This window comes from Mesoplodon mirus (assembly GCF_964341445.2).
Source record: "Mesoplodon mirus genome assembly, chromosome: 15".
NCBI lineage: Eukaryota > Metazoa > Chordata > Mammalia > Artiodactyla > Ziphiidae > Mesoplodon > Mesoplodon mirus.
This window is the reverse complement of record NC_138991.1, coordinates 83903322-83914217: the sequence shown is the minus strand read 5'-3', so window position 1 is coordinate 83914217 and position 10896 is coordinate 83903322. Positions and strand designations below refer to the sequence as shown.

Genomic DNA, 10896 nt, shown 5'->3' with positions numbered 1-10896 from the left:
CCAGTTAAATTATTTCAATGATTGTAACTTTTTCATTTCTAAAATTTCCATTTTTAAAAATATCTTCTATGTCTTTACTGAGACTTCCTATTTCAATATATATTCCAAGAATACTTGCGATTGCTCATTTGATCATCATGAGAGTTGAACTTTCTGTGGTTCTTCATACTCTAAATAACTCTGGATTATATCCCAGACATTTTTAACCGTAAGCTGTGAGACTCTGGGTTCATTCAAATCCTATGGAGAATGTTGATATTTTCGCTCAGTGAACAACCAACCTCATGAGGTTCAAGCTGCAAGTTCCGGGGCCACAGCTCCAGTGTCGTTCAGCTTTCAAAGCCTTCACCGTGCTCTTCACTCGTCTGTCTGTCCTGGGTGTGTTCCCCCCGGGTGGTCAGTCTGGGGCCTGAAAGGTGGCTTATCCACTAGTTCACGTCTCAGGTTTTGGGGTATGCTAATTAGGACCAGGCATCCCCCCACAGACCCCGAGGGGATCCTGGGGCTCACAATGGACTGGAGACACTTCCCGGCTCCTCCATCTGCCTGCTGCTGCCTTTGTAGGTCCTCTGTCCAGAGCTTAAGGCTCCAGGCACAACCATCTGCTGGGCACTTCTATGACCAGGTCTGCATCTGGGCCCAAGTGGTGGGAGGACAGAGAGAGAAACACAGAATCCTGGTTGGTTCCTCCTCTCAGGATCACACCTCCATGAATGCAGAGGAAAGTGAAGCCAAAGCCGAATCATTAGCCAAATCCATCGCACCCGCCTCCACCAATCAAGGTCTTCACGATGCACGGCCTCCAAGCAGCACGGAGCCTAAACGATAAGGCATTTCCCCGAGTTGTGGTCCAGGAGCTTGGAGCCAGCTGTATCTGGTTCCAGCTGAGCCAGTTAAGACCCTCCAACTGGGCATGCGCGAGTGTCCGCTCCGTGACCTTTTGACGTCAGAGGACCGAAAACTCCACCCTCAGGTCGAGGGCCGTGGCTTAGTTACGCCTGCACAGAACGACCTCGACCACACCTTTTCCCATCCCCTCTGCCCAGGCTCCCTACGCCTCCACTGCCCCGCTGCTTCGTTCTTCATCCCACAAACACCCCAGCCCCTCACCTTCGGGGTGCTGATCTGAGACCTATTGTGTCTCCTCGCGTGGCTGCTTTGCCAAGAACCCCCCTCTTTGCTGCAAACCTGGGCAAACCTGCGCATCTTGGCATCGGGCAAAACGAAGCTGATTCTGTAACAGAAGCTCCCCTCTCCGGGAGTCTTGGCTCCCGCTGGGGCTGTCTGAGAGCTGGGGTGTGAGAGGATGGAGAAAACAAGGGAGAAGGAAGGAAAGGAAACCTTGGGGATTTATGTTCTCTCTCTGAGGATAGGAGTTACTGTTTTGTCTTTGAGCTGGAATCAGCCACTTTCCCTGGGTTCGCGCTCGCTCTCTCTCGCTCTCTCTCCCTCTCCCTCTCTTTCTCCCTCCCTCCCTCCGTCTCCCTCCCTCCGTCTCCCTCCCTCCCTCTCTCCCCTCACCCAATCCCCCTCTCCCCACAGCTCACTTCTGGGTTTACAGCTGCATTAAATTCAGGCTGGGGACACTGGAGGGGGAAAATGGTAAATCCACCATCCCTTTGGTGGTACTTTAAATTCTGGTCTTCTTCCCCAATCTGACGGCTACTGCTTTCTCTTCAAAGTCCTCCAGTAGCTGCTCTGCATTCTGTACAGGTTTTATAATTACATACAGTGGAAAATAGGGGTGAGATACTATTCCATCTTATCCAGAACTGGAATCCGAATTGGATTTTAGAAACCAAAACTAAAAAAACACAGATTAGCACAAATCCACTATTTTTACTAGAAAGATAATTAACTGCATTGTTTCCTGGTGGTAGGTTAACAACGTCATCTTCACCTGCAAAGGACAGCTTCGATAACCACCTAAATCTTATGCTCCAAGCATATCTTTATCTATTTTTGCTTTATTTGAAAGAATATTCAAATTCATTGAAATTTCCAGCTGCTCCTAGGCTAGGTTGAATAGATGAATAAATGATTCTTGGAGACTTCCTTTTAAAAGATATTTCATAGCCCGCATACTCTAGGATTCTTCTAATTTCTACGGCTGGGGTTCTTCAGGGATTATCTCAACCCACTGTCTTAAATATTGAGCTCCATGATTGATAAAGCTGATGGCAAGGCTAACTCAAAACACGTGAATTTAAAACACTAAATCACATTGATTAGAGGTATATGGGTGATACTCCCTACTGATTCTTTAAGAGCTGGCCTAGCAAGACACAAGGAGAGCTCGCTCACCTCACCCAGCCCCCACCTCGCCGAAATGCAGAATTCACATGGCGGAGACCATAGTGCCCCCAGTCAAACATCAGAGAATATTGTTTAAAATACTGATTTGCTCCCCTCATTGATGCTATCAGCATTGGAAAATTTGGGGCAGGGAGGGAGACAGGAGGTATTTGCCAGATACTTTGTTTCTGTACCTGGTTTAGTTTCAAAAGCTTAAGCTCATTGATAGTATAGTTTGAAGAGAGAAGTGAGTTTCTGGGGGAAACACAGAAGCAGAGGGAGAGTTTCTCAGCTAAGAAAGCAGCATCTCCTGGGCATGTGCAGGAGTGGCTACAGTTCCCCTCAACAGCGGGGGCCTGTGTCAGACCTTTATACCCCCAAATGGTGCCCAGACCCCAGAGGCATGGCCTCACGATGTCCCTGGGGTGTGGATCTCAGCCTGGACCCCCAGCTTCCCCAAACCTGGTTCGGAGGCAGCAAAGAGAGCTCCAGACTTGGAGGGCCCATAGGAGCTTGTACTTGGGGGTCTCTCTTCTCACCCATCTCTGACCCAAGCAACACCCCAGCTATCTTTGCCCCACCTGGAACTCCAAATCCTAGGCTCAATTTCCAGAAGAAGCCAGGGTGGGAGCGTGTCATCAAAGCTCCTCTTATTCCCACCCAGCCAAGCAGGACGGGGACTCGGAGACAAAATTAAGTTGATGTAAAGACCCTGAAGGCATAGACACTTCTGGCACACCCGAGTGGTGGACGGAGATTCCCCTCCACCAGACTCCCACTCCCAGCCCCACCTGCACAACAATAAATAGTAAACAGAGACATAACCTTTGTGGAAAGAAGAATTTTTAGCAGATGTACAAAGCTGCCACAGCCAGGGAGTCTTATTCGGCCAAATGGTTACAGCCTGGGTGTTATTTCTGAGCATCTTTTTAGCATTATGCTGTCACCTGTAATAAGTGGCTTTGCCTGTGCAAACAGTGGAGGATCCTAACTGGCCCCGGCGAGGGGAATTGCAACATACGCAGTTACACTAATGGTTTCATTTTTTAAGATACTGAGTATTGTTTATTGCGTGCAGGTGAAACAATTGCTCTCCCAAGTGGAGGGCCGCATACGGGGGGCTGGGAGGCTCCCTGCATTTGCTAGCTGCTACCAGCCCCCCTGATTGTTGTTTCTCTCCCCTTATGAGGTCAGTAACCAGCTCTGATTTCTGCTGAATCGTTTTGCTGTGATCTGTCTTGTCCTCCCTCCCGATGTTAATTATGTCTCCAGAGGAGTGCGGGACTAAAATACAGAGCTGATTCCAATAGTGGAAAAATGTATTTCTCCTTCTTGGACCTTCCTTCATTTTGACTTTCAGCTCCCTCCCCATCTGGCCAAGGTCTGTAATCAATAGTCACGTGGCTCCTGGTCCTTTATCTGGGAGAGATGGGGAGACCTTGGTGGTACTTTCTTTTCAGACTTCAGAATCTAGAGTTAATGTACGGATAAAAGGCCTTTATTCTCCATCCCTTTTCAGTGAAATGCCCTCCTCGTTTTAAAACAGCCCTCCCTTCCGGAAATCTGCTACATGTCTTCCATCTTCTGGGAATTTATATGGTTCATCTTATGGAAATAGAACGTTGCCTCCAGGTGCCCAAAAGTAAGAGTAAAGTTCAAACAAATAACTTCCCCCCAAAACCCCTTTTCTTAAAGAGAAAATAATTTTTTGTCCAATTTGGAAAGAGAATAGATGTCAGGTGCCTCCACTTTCCCAGAACTTCGGGTGTTTATTCCCCAAATGTACTGTGTGGGTTCGTGGTGCCACCACTATGTGGTGCCGTGGGTTCGTGGCCACCTGAAAATGAAGATGTGCCCGCCTCCAGCCTGGCACGAGAGTTATCCTCCACTAATGGTCATTAAGAGAAAATGAAGGCCACTAGGTAAGCCCAAAATATTGATCATGGGACTTAAACTCCATGCGGAGGAAGGAGAAGTTACCATCTCTATTGTCCGTGGCAGTGAAGAAAGGTTGATGAAATCAGCACACGAACAGCAGAGGGAATCAAGAGATGCCCCTTGATACCTTTTCTAATCCTATCTCCACCTTTTGAGGCCCAACTGCCAAAAAACCATTAAGTAGAAGCACCCCTAAGGTGCCCCTCAAACCTTTGCCCCGTTAGCATCTTACCAACTTAGCCTAGAAGCATCTACAGCTGATTCTCATCATTCCCAGTAATTATGTCCTGTAAAGTCTCCGCCAGTATGGAACCATCGCTCCCAGGGGCAATACGCCATCCCCAGGGAGCCTCTGGGCACAGCATATGCAAAACAGATCAATGCAAAACCTAGTGTAGGTGCGTTTCCATTTAAAGACACCTTATTTAATCCACGTATATTGTTTATTCATTAACACTGAATAGAGGGCCAACAGCCCTCTATCTCATGCCTGGACGAAGCTCACCTAACATATACAACTTGCATTTAGGAACTGGGACAAGCACTGAGGTTGGGGCCATTTTATGACCCCATGAATGTGCTGCAAGTGTTGACTTTGGGGTTACAAATAAATGTTAAGGAGTCGGTGAATTTGTAACTGTGGAATCCGTGAATAACGAGGAGGAATGCTATATCCTAAACCTCTTCATACCTTTCTTATCCAAATCTCTCCATCTTGAGTCTCCGTATTGGTTTGCTGGGGACACCATAACAAAGCACCACAGACTGGGTGGCTTAACAACAGAAATCTATATTCTCACAGTTCTGGAGGCTAGAAATCTATGATCAAGGTACCGGCAGGGCTGATTCATCCTGAAGCCATCTCCTTGGCTTGTAGACGACTGTCGTCAACCTGAGTCTGCACGCCGTCTTCTCTCTGTGTGTATCTGTCCTAATCTTCTCTTCTAAGGACACCCATGTTACTGGATTAGGGCCTCCCAATGACTTCATTTTACCTTAATAACCTCTTTTAAGGCCCTATCTCCAAATACCAGTGCATTCTGTGATACTGGGGGATTCAGACTATAAAATGTATTCCCCCTCTCAGAACTACTGTGTTAAATTTTAAGTGTGAGCAGAACAGACTTCCTTCTAATCAGAGTTGGGATCAGGGTTCCAGGTTTGGGCCCATAATGAAGATGAAGATCTCAAGTAAAGCAGACAAAACAAACCTCCAAGCAAAGTGTCAGGCATCTTCTCCCGTGCAAGTCAGTCACTGGGGAGACCAGGAAAAGCAGCCTCATCCCAGGCTGGACCAGAACAAGGCCATGTCTACTAGGAAGACCTGGACCCCGAGTCCTTGGGCAGCCCTGCAGGTGATGGATATTGACCTTGATAGGCCCGATCTGCTCGCAGGAGCCTTGTAACCTCAGCCTGGGGGTGAGGGTGCCATGGGGATGCCCACAGCCTAGGGCAGGGACTCCACCCGCCTCTGGGCCTCAGACCCTGGAGGAAGGGAGGAGAACTTTCTCTGTGAACTCAGTCAGTAGTTCTGCCTTCCACGCTTGGTCCCAAACTCACCTACCAGGCAGCCCCAATGTTACAGGTTCAATTGTGCCTTCTTCCTCAAAAGATGTTACAGTCCTAACCCCGGTGCATTTCCTTATTTGGAAATGGGTTCTTTGTAGAGGATCCAGTTAAGATGAAGTCATTAGGATGGGCCCCAATCCGATATGACTGGTGTCCTCATAAAATGGGGAAATTTGGACTCAGATTCACACACAGGGAGAATTCCATGTGAAGATGAAGGCAGAGAGCAGGGTGATGCTTCTACAGGAATGCCAAAGACTGCCAGCAAAATCCCAGAAGCTCATGGAGGGGCCTGCAACAGACGGACCCTCACAGCCTCAGAAGGAACCCACCCCACCCATACCTTGATCTTGGACTTGTAGCCTCCAGAACTGGGGGACATTAAATTTCTGTTACTAAGCCACACAATTTGTGGTATTTTGTTACAGCAGCCCTAGCAAACTAATACACCCAGAGAAACGGTTTTTAAATCAGATTCCTTCTCCCTGCCGCTTCAAATTTACTATTTTACTTAGGAATTTATTCACCCTCCCTACAAAGGCAGACAAGCCCCGCAAAGCCTGATCTTTGCTGACATCTACCCCATTTTATGTCTCTCCCTGAAATTCAGTACACTCCAGGCTCACCAGACGCCCTATTCATCCACAGCCATACCAGATTCTTTGCTACCTCAGGGCCTTTGCACCAGCTCACATCTTCCTCTGGACCGCTCTTTCCCCAAGTCCTTTGCCATTTTGGTTTCAGTAAAAACATCACCCCCTCTGGGAGTCCTCTCTGACACCCCCACCTAAGCCAGTGCATCCCAAGACCCCAGGCCTGTTCTAGCCCTTATCCTGTTCCATTTCTTGCATAGAACTAAGTGTGATCTGAAACTAAAAGAACTGAAATACAACCACTGGTAACATGGTGGCTTATCTCTGATGAGAGGATATATGGCATGATTTCAAGTTTCTCTCTGCTTTCCAGAGCTCCTACCATTAACGTGTATTATTTTCTAATCAGCAAAGGGGCAATAGCTGCTCAAAAAACGGTCAGCAATTTACTGGCATCTGTGCCTTCAACACAGCACTGGTGGCTGGCAGAATGCTGCCCTTCTAGGGGGTTCTCTCGCAGGATTTCCTTCCAGATGATTGTGGTGGTTTTAAAACACTTCATTAGAATTCTTTGATTCTTGTCCCTCCAGTAAGAACGAGGCTGACCTTGGTGAGTTCTTTGTGACAGAACAGAAGTGATGCTGGGTGACTTCCAAGGTCAAGGCAGAAAAAGACCATTCTCTTCGAACGTTTGCTCTGGAGGCAGCTAGAGGAAACCAGATGCCACGTTAGGACAAACTCCACCAGGCTGAAGAGGCCACCAGCTCTGACGACCACCAGACCATGGGCGAGCCACTTGGGTGCGCCATCTTGGAAGTCCATCCCAATCCAGTCCCCAGACAACTGAACATCCCCACCGTCTGATGGCAGCACATGAGCAGAAAGGGCTCACATAACTCTCGCCCAGCAAGGTGAGACTCAGCATCATGCATGTGAATCCTTATGCCCGACCTCACTGCATGACATGTTTGCCGTATTCCATTGGATCTGGGGAACGTGTTTCAGAGTCTTTCACCAAGGAGCTTCCATGGTAAAGTGACAACCACAGGACTTTGGAGGCACACAGCTCTGAAAACATTTTAGCTCTGCTCGGCTACTTTATCAGGCATGCATTTTGGCTGCAGTTAAGAGAAAATTTGAATAACCAGGGTTTTTAAAAGAGGGAATTATTTTTCTCACAGAAATCTGGAGGTAGGCTTTTGCTGGCATTGCTTCAGCTGCTTTAATAATGTCATCAGGGGCTCAGGCTATGTTAGCTCCTAGACTCGTGATTTTTTTTTTTTTTTTGCCTCAGGGTCACAAAATGGCTGCAGTAGCACCAGATATCACTTCTGCTAACAAGGCAGTGAGAAGGGAGGAAGCATGAGAAGTCATGCTAGCCACATCTTTCCTTTTTTTTTTTTTCTCTCTTTAACAAAAAAGCAAAAGGTTTCCCAGATGTCCATGTAGCAGTCCTCTCCTTAGGTTTCATGGGTCAGAAGTGGATCACATGGCTTCCCCTAGCTGCAGGAGAGGCTGGGGAATTGGGAAACAGCTAATTCCCATGATCATCTTAGCTAATCATAAGTCTCATAAGTCATCACTTGGGGCTGGGTGCATTGCAGTATTAAACTGAAGTTCCTCTTAGCAAGGAAGCATGGGATGACGAGTTTTAGGTGTCTGGTGAGCAGTGTCCACTCGAGCCACCTGACCAGGTTATGGCTTAGTGACGTAGAACAAGACCCTTGAGCCCTGTGAGCCTGTTCTTTGTCCCTGAAACGGAACAACACCATGTCCTCAGCCCCCAGCAGGGTGGCTGGGTTTCGAAGGATGTCCTGAATGAAGGCATCCCTGGAAGAAAGCCTGGCCGTGTCCTCTATCCAAATACATCACACACTGTCCAGAATTAACCTGGTGGTGGGTTTACATTGTGGGGACACAGAAATGTTCACAGTTCTGGCTCTGAGACCAGCAATCTGCTTCAAAAGGGAAAACACAACAAAATTGGATGCTCCAGAGAAACCTTAGTGCTGCAAGTCACAATCAGGTAAGGAGGTGAAGTGAGCTGCACTTGCTCTGTCTTTATCGGGCTGGAGACCCCAGATGGAGGCAGACTTACAGCCCTAGCCGCACTTCTGTCAGCTCTCTGCGCTCGGTCCCTTGATATCCCGCGGTTACGATGCCCAGCAGGGGACAGCGGTGCCCACCGACATCCCTCTTTGCATTCACTCAGTGGCACTTGCACATTGATTTCCTTGGAGTTTTTCCTTTTTTTGTAGAATCATAACCTACCTCCAAAGTGCGTCTGGGCAATTGTCTGTGGAGAGCCCAGGCTTATATTTTTCCCAGGGCAATATTATCAAAGCTGTCCCCGGGGCTGGCAGTCAGGAAGGCACGAACCCAGACGCATCCTCTCCTCCCCATCTGCTCTTGTTGTCGTCAATCAAGCTGATTTTCAGTCACCGGCCTAAATTGCTACTTGGCCACCGTCTCTTTGCCCTCCAGAGAAATCCCTTCTACTGCCATTTCTCAAGAGGCTAAGACCTTGGCTCCTTCTAACCAGAATAAAGTGACTCGTTAAACTATCCCATTGCCTTTCATAATGAACACGGCTGCATAAGAACATTTTTCTACCTCTCCTCCTGGAAATCATGCATAAGGAGCAAGGAGAATGTAAAAAACCCATAAACTCCATTTTCGGAGAAACCAGAAAATAGATATAGTCCACAGACTTCAAAGTACGTATGCAGACTGACAGAGCAGCCGGAGTTGAGCAGGACCTGACAGGAGGGAAGGAAGTGAAGAAGTGCGGGGGCACCAGTGGCAGTGGAGGAATGCACCCTTTGTGCAGAATGCACCCCTAAGATGAGGGGCTCACCCTGAAACACAGCAGCTGCACCGATGTCGGCATCAGTGAGCATGGGAGCTGGGGCAGGAGGCGGTGGAGGAAGCTCCCTCAGCCCCAGTTTGCTTCAGAGAAGCAGAGGAGGCAGGGCTGTAAAGGATGGGTGAGAAGCAGGGAAATGCAGACCCGAACCACAGCGAGACAGGATCTCCCACCCGCCAGAATGGCCATCATCAAAAGGAACACAAATAACAAATGCTGGAGAGGATGCGGAAAAAAGAGAACCCTCCTGCACTGCTGGTGGGAATGTAAACTGGTGCAGCCTCTGTGGAAAACAGTACGGAGGGTCCTCAAAAAACTAAAAATAGAGCTACCATATGACCCAGCAATTCCACTCCTGGGTATATATCCGAAAACAAAAACAAGAACTCTAATTTGAAAAGATACATGCACCCCAATGTTCACTGTAGCATTATACACAATTGCCAAGATGGAAACAACCTAAGTGTCCATCAACAGATGAATGGATAAAGAAGGTGTGGGACATACACACAATGGAATATTACTCAGCCATAAAAAAAGAATGAAATGTTGCCATTTGCAGCAACATGGATGGACTTGGGCGTTATACTTAGTGAAATAAATCAGACAGAAAGACAAATACTGTATGATCTCGCTCATAGGTGGAATCTAAAAAATACAACAAACCAGTGAATAAGAAACAGACTCACAGACAGAAAAAAACTAGTGGTTACTAGTGAGGAGAGGGAAGGGGGAGGAGCAATAAAGGGGTTATTGTGAGATTATATGAAATCATCTGGGTGAAACTTCTGAAAACTGTAAAGCACTGTAGAATTTAAAGAATCTTTCGTTCAATTACAAAAAAAAAAAAAGAATGGATGAGAAGTAGCCTCACTCTGGCAGGAGAGAAGAAACACCTGCCTGGGGCTGACATCGTTCCGCCGTCCCTCAAGGACTTCTTGCAAAGACCGCTCCCTGTCTCCCCAAATTCTCTCTCCTTTTCCCGTGTAAACGGAGCTTTAGCCATGAGCACATGGCCACCCGCAGAGACTACACCTCCCAGCCTCCCTTTCAGCTCCACGTGGTCATGTGACTCTGAAGGACCAATGGGGTGTGAGCAGAAGGGGCGCGCGGGGCTCCGGCCTAAGGCAAAACACCTGTGTCGGAGTTTGGCGTTTTTCCTTCTTCTCCGAAGGCCGGAAGGCGGACGTGGGAGCAGTGCTGCTTCCGCGGTACTGGATGTGGACGGAGTCTGAGGGGAAGGGAGTAACAGAACCGAAGGCCCTTGCGTCCCGAGTGACGTCGTGGAGCATGGAGAACCCTCCTACCCCCCAGCAGCAGCCAGGACTGAGAGCCACGGACACTTGTGTAAGCGAGACCCTCACGGGAGCCATGCTTCCTGTATCCTCAGCCCACACTCTACGTGATACATCCTTAATATAAATGTGCACCCAGAAGTGGGGTGCGGCCATGGCAAAAACCTCGCATAGTGCCTGGGGGGGCGCCCAGAGGAGTGGGGCGAGCCGGGTCCTCCTTCCAGCCCTTCTGCATGGAATCCCCCCCTCCAGGGGCCACGGAAGCCCAGCGTCTCCAGGTCCTGGAGCCCGCGTCTTCCCCCTGCATGATTACAGGAATCTCTCACCCTCTACACAGTTG

General features: G+C 48.4%; 1 long non-coding RNA gene across 1 annotated transcript in view; it reads left to right on the top strand.

Annotated features, from left to right (window-relative positions):
* The first annotated feature begins 10417 nt into the window (after nucleotides 1-10417).
* Nucleotides 10418-10896, top strand: part of LOC309816958 — a 93032-nt gene continuing 92553 nt past the window's right edge. The window contains exon 1 of the long non-coding RNA XR_014296078.1: nucleotides 10418-10608. This is a non-coding gene — a long non-coding RNA (uncharacterized lncRNA). The remainder of the gene's footprint in view (nucleotides 10609-10896) is intronic.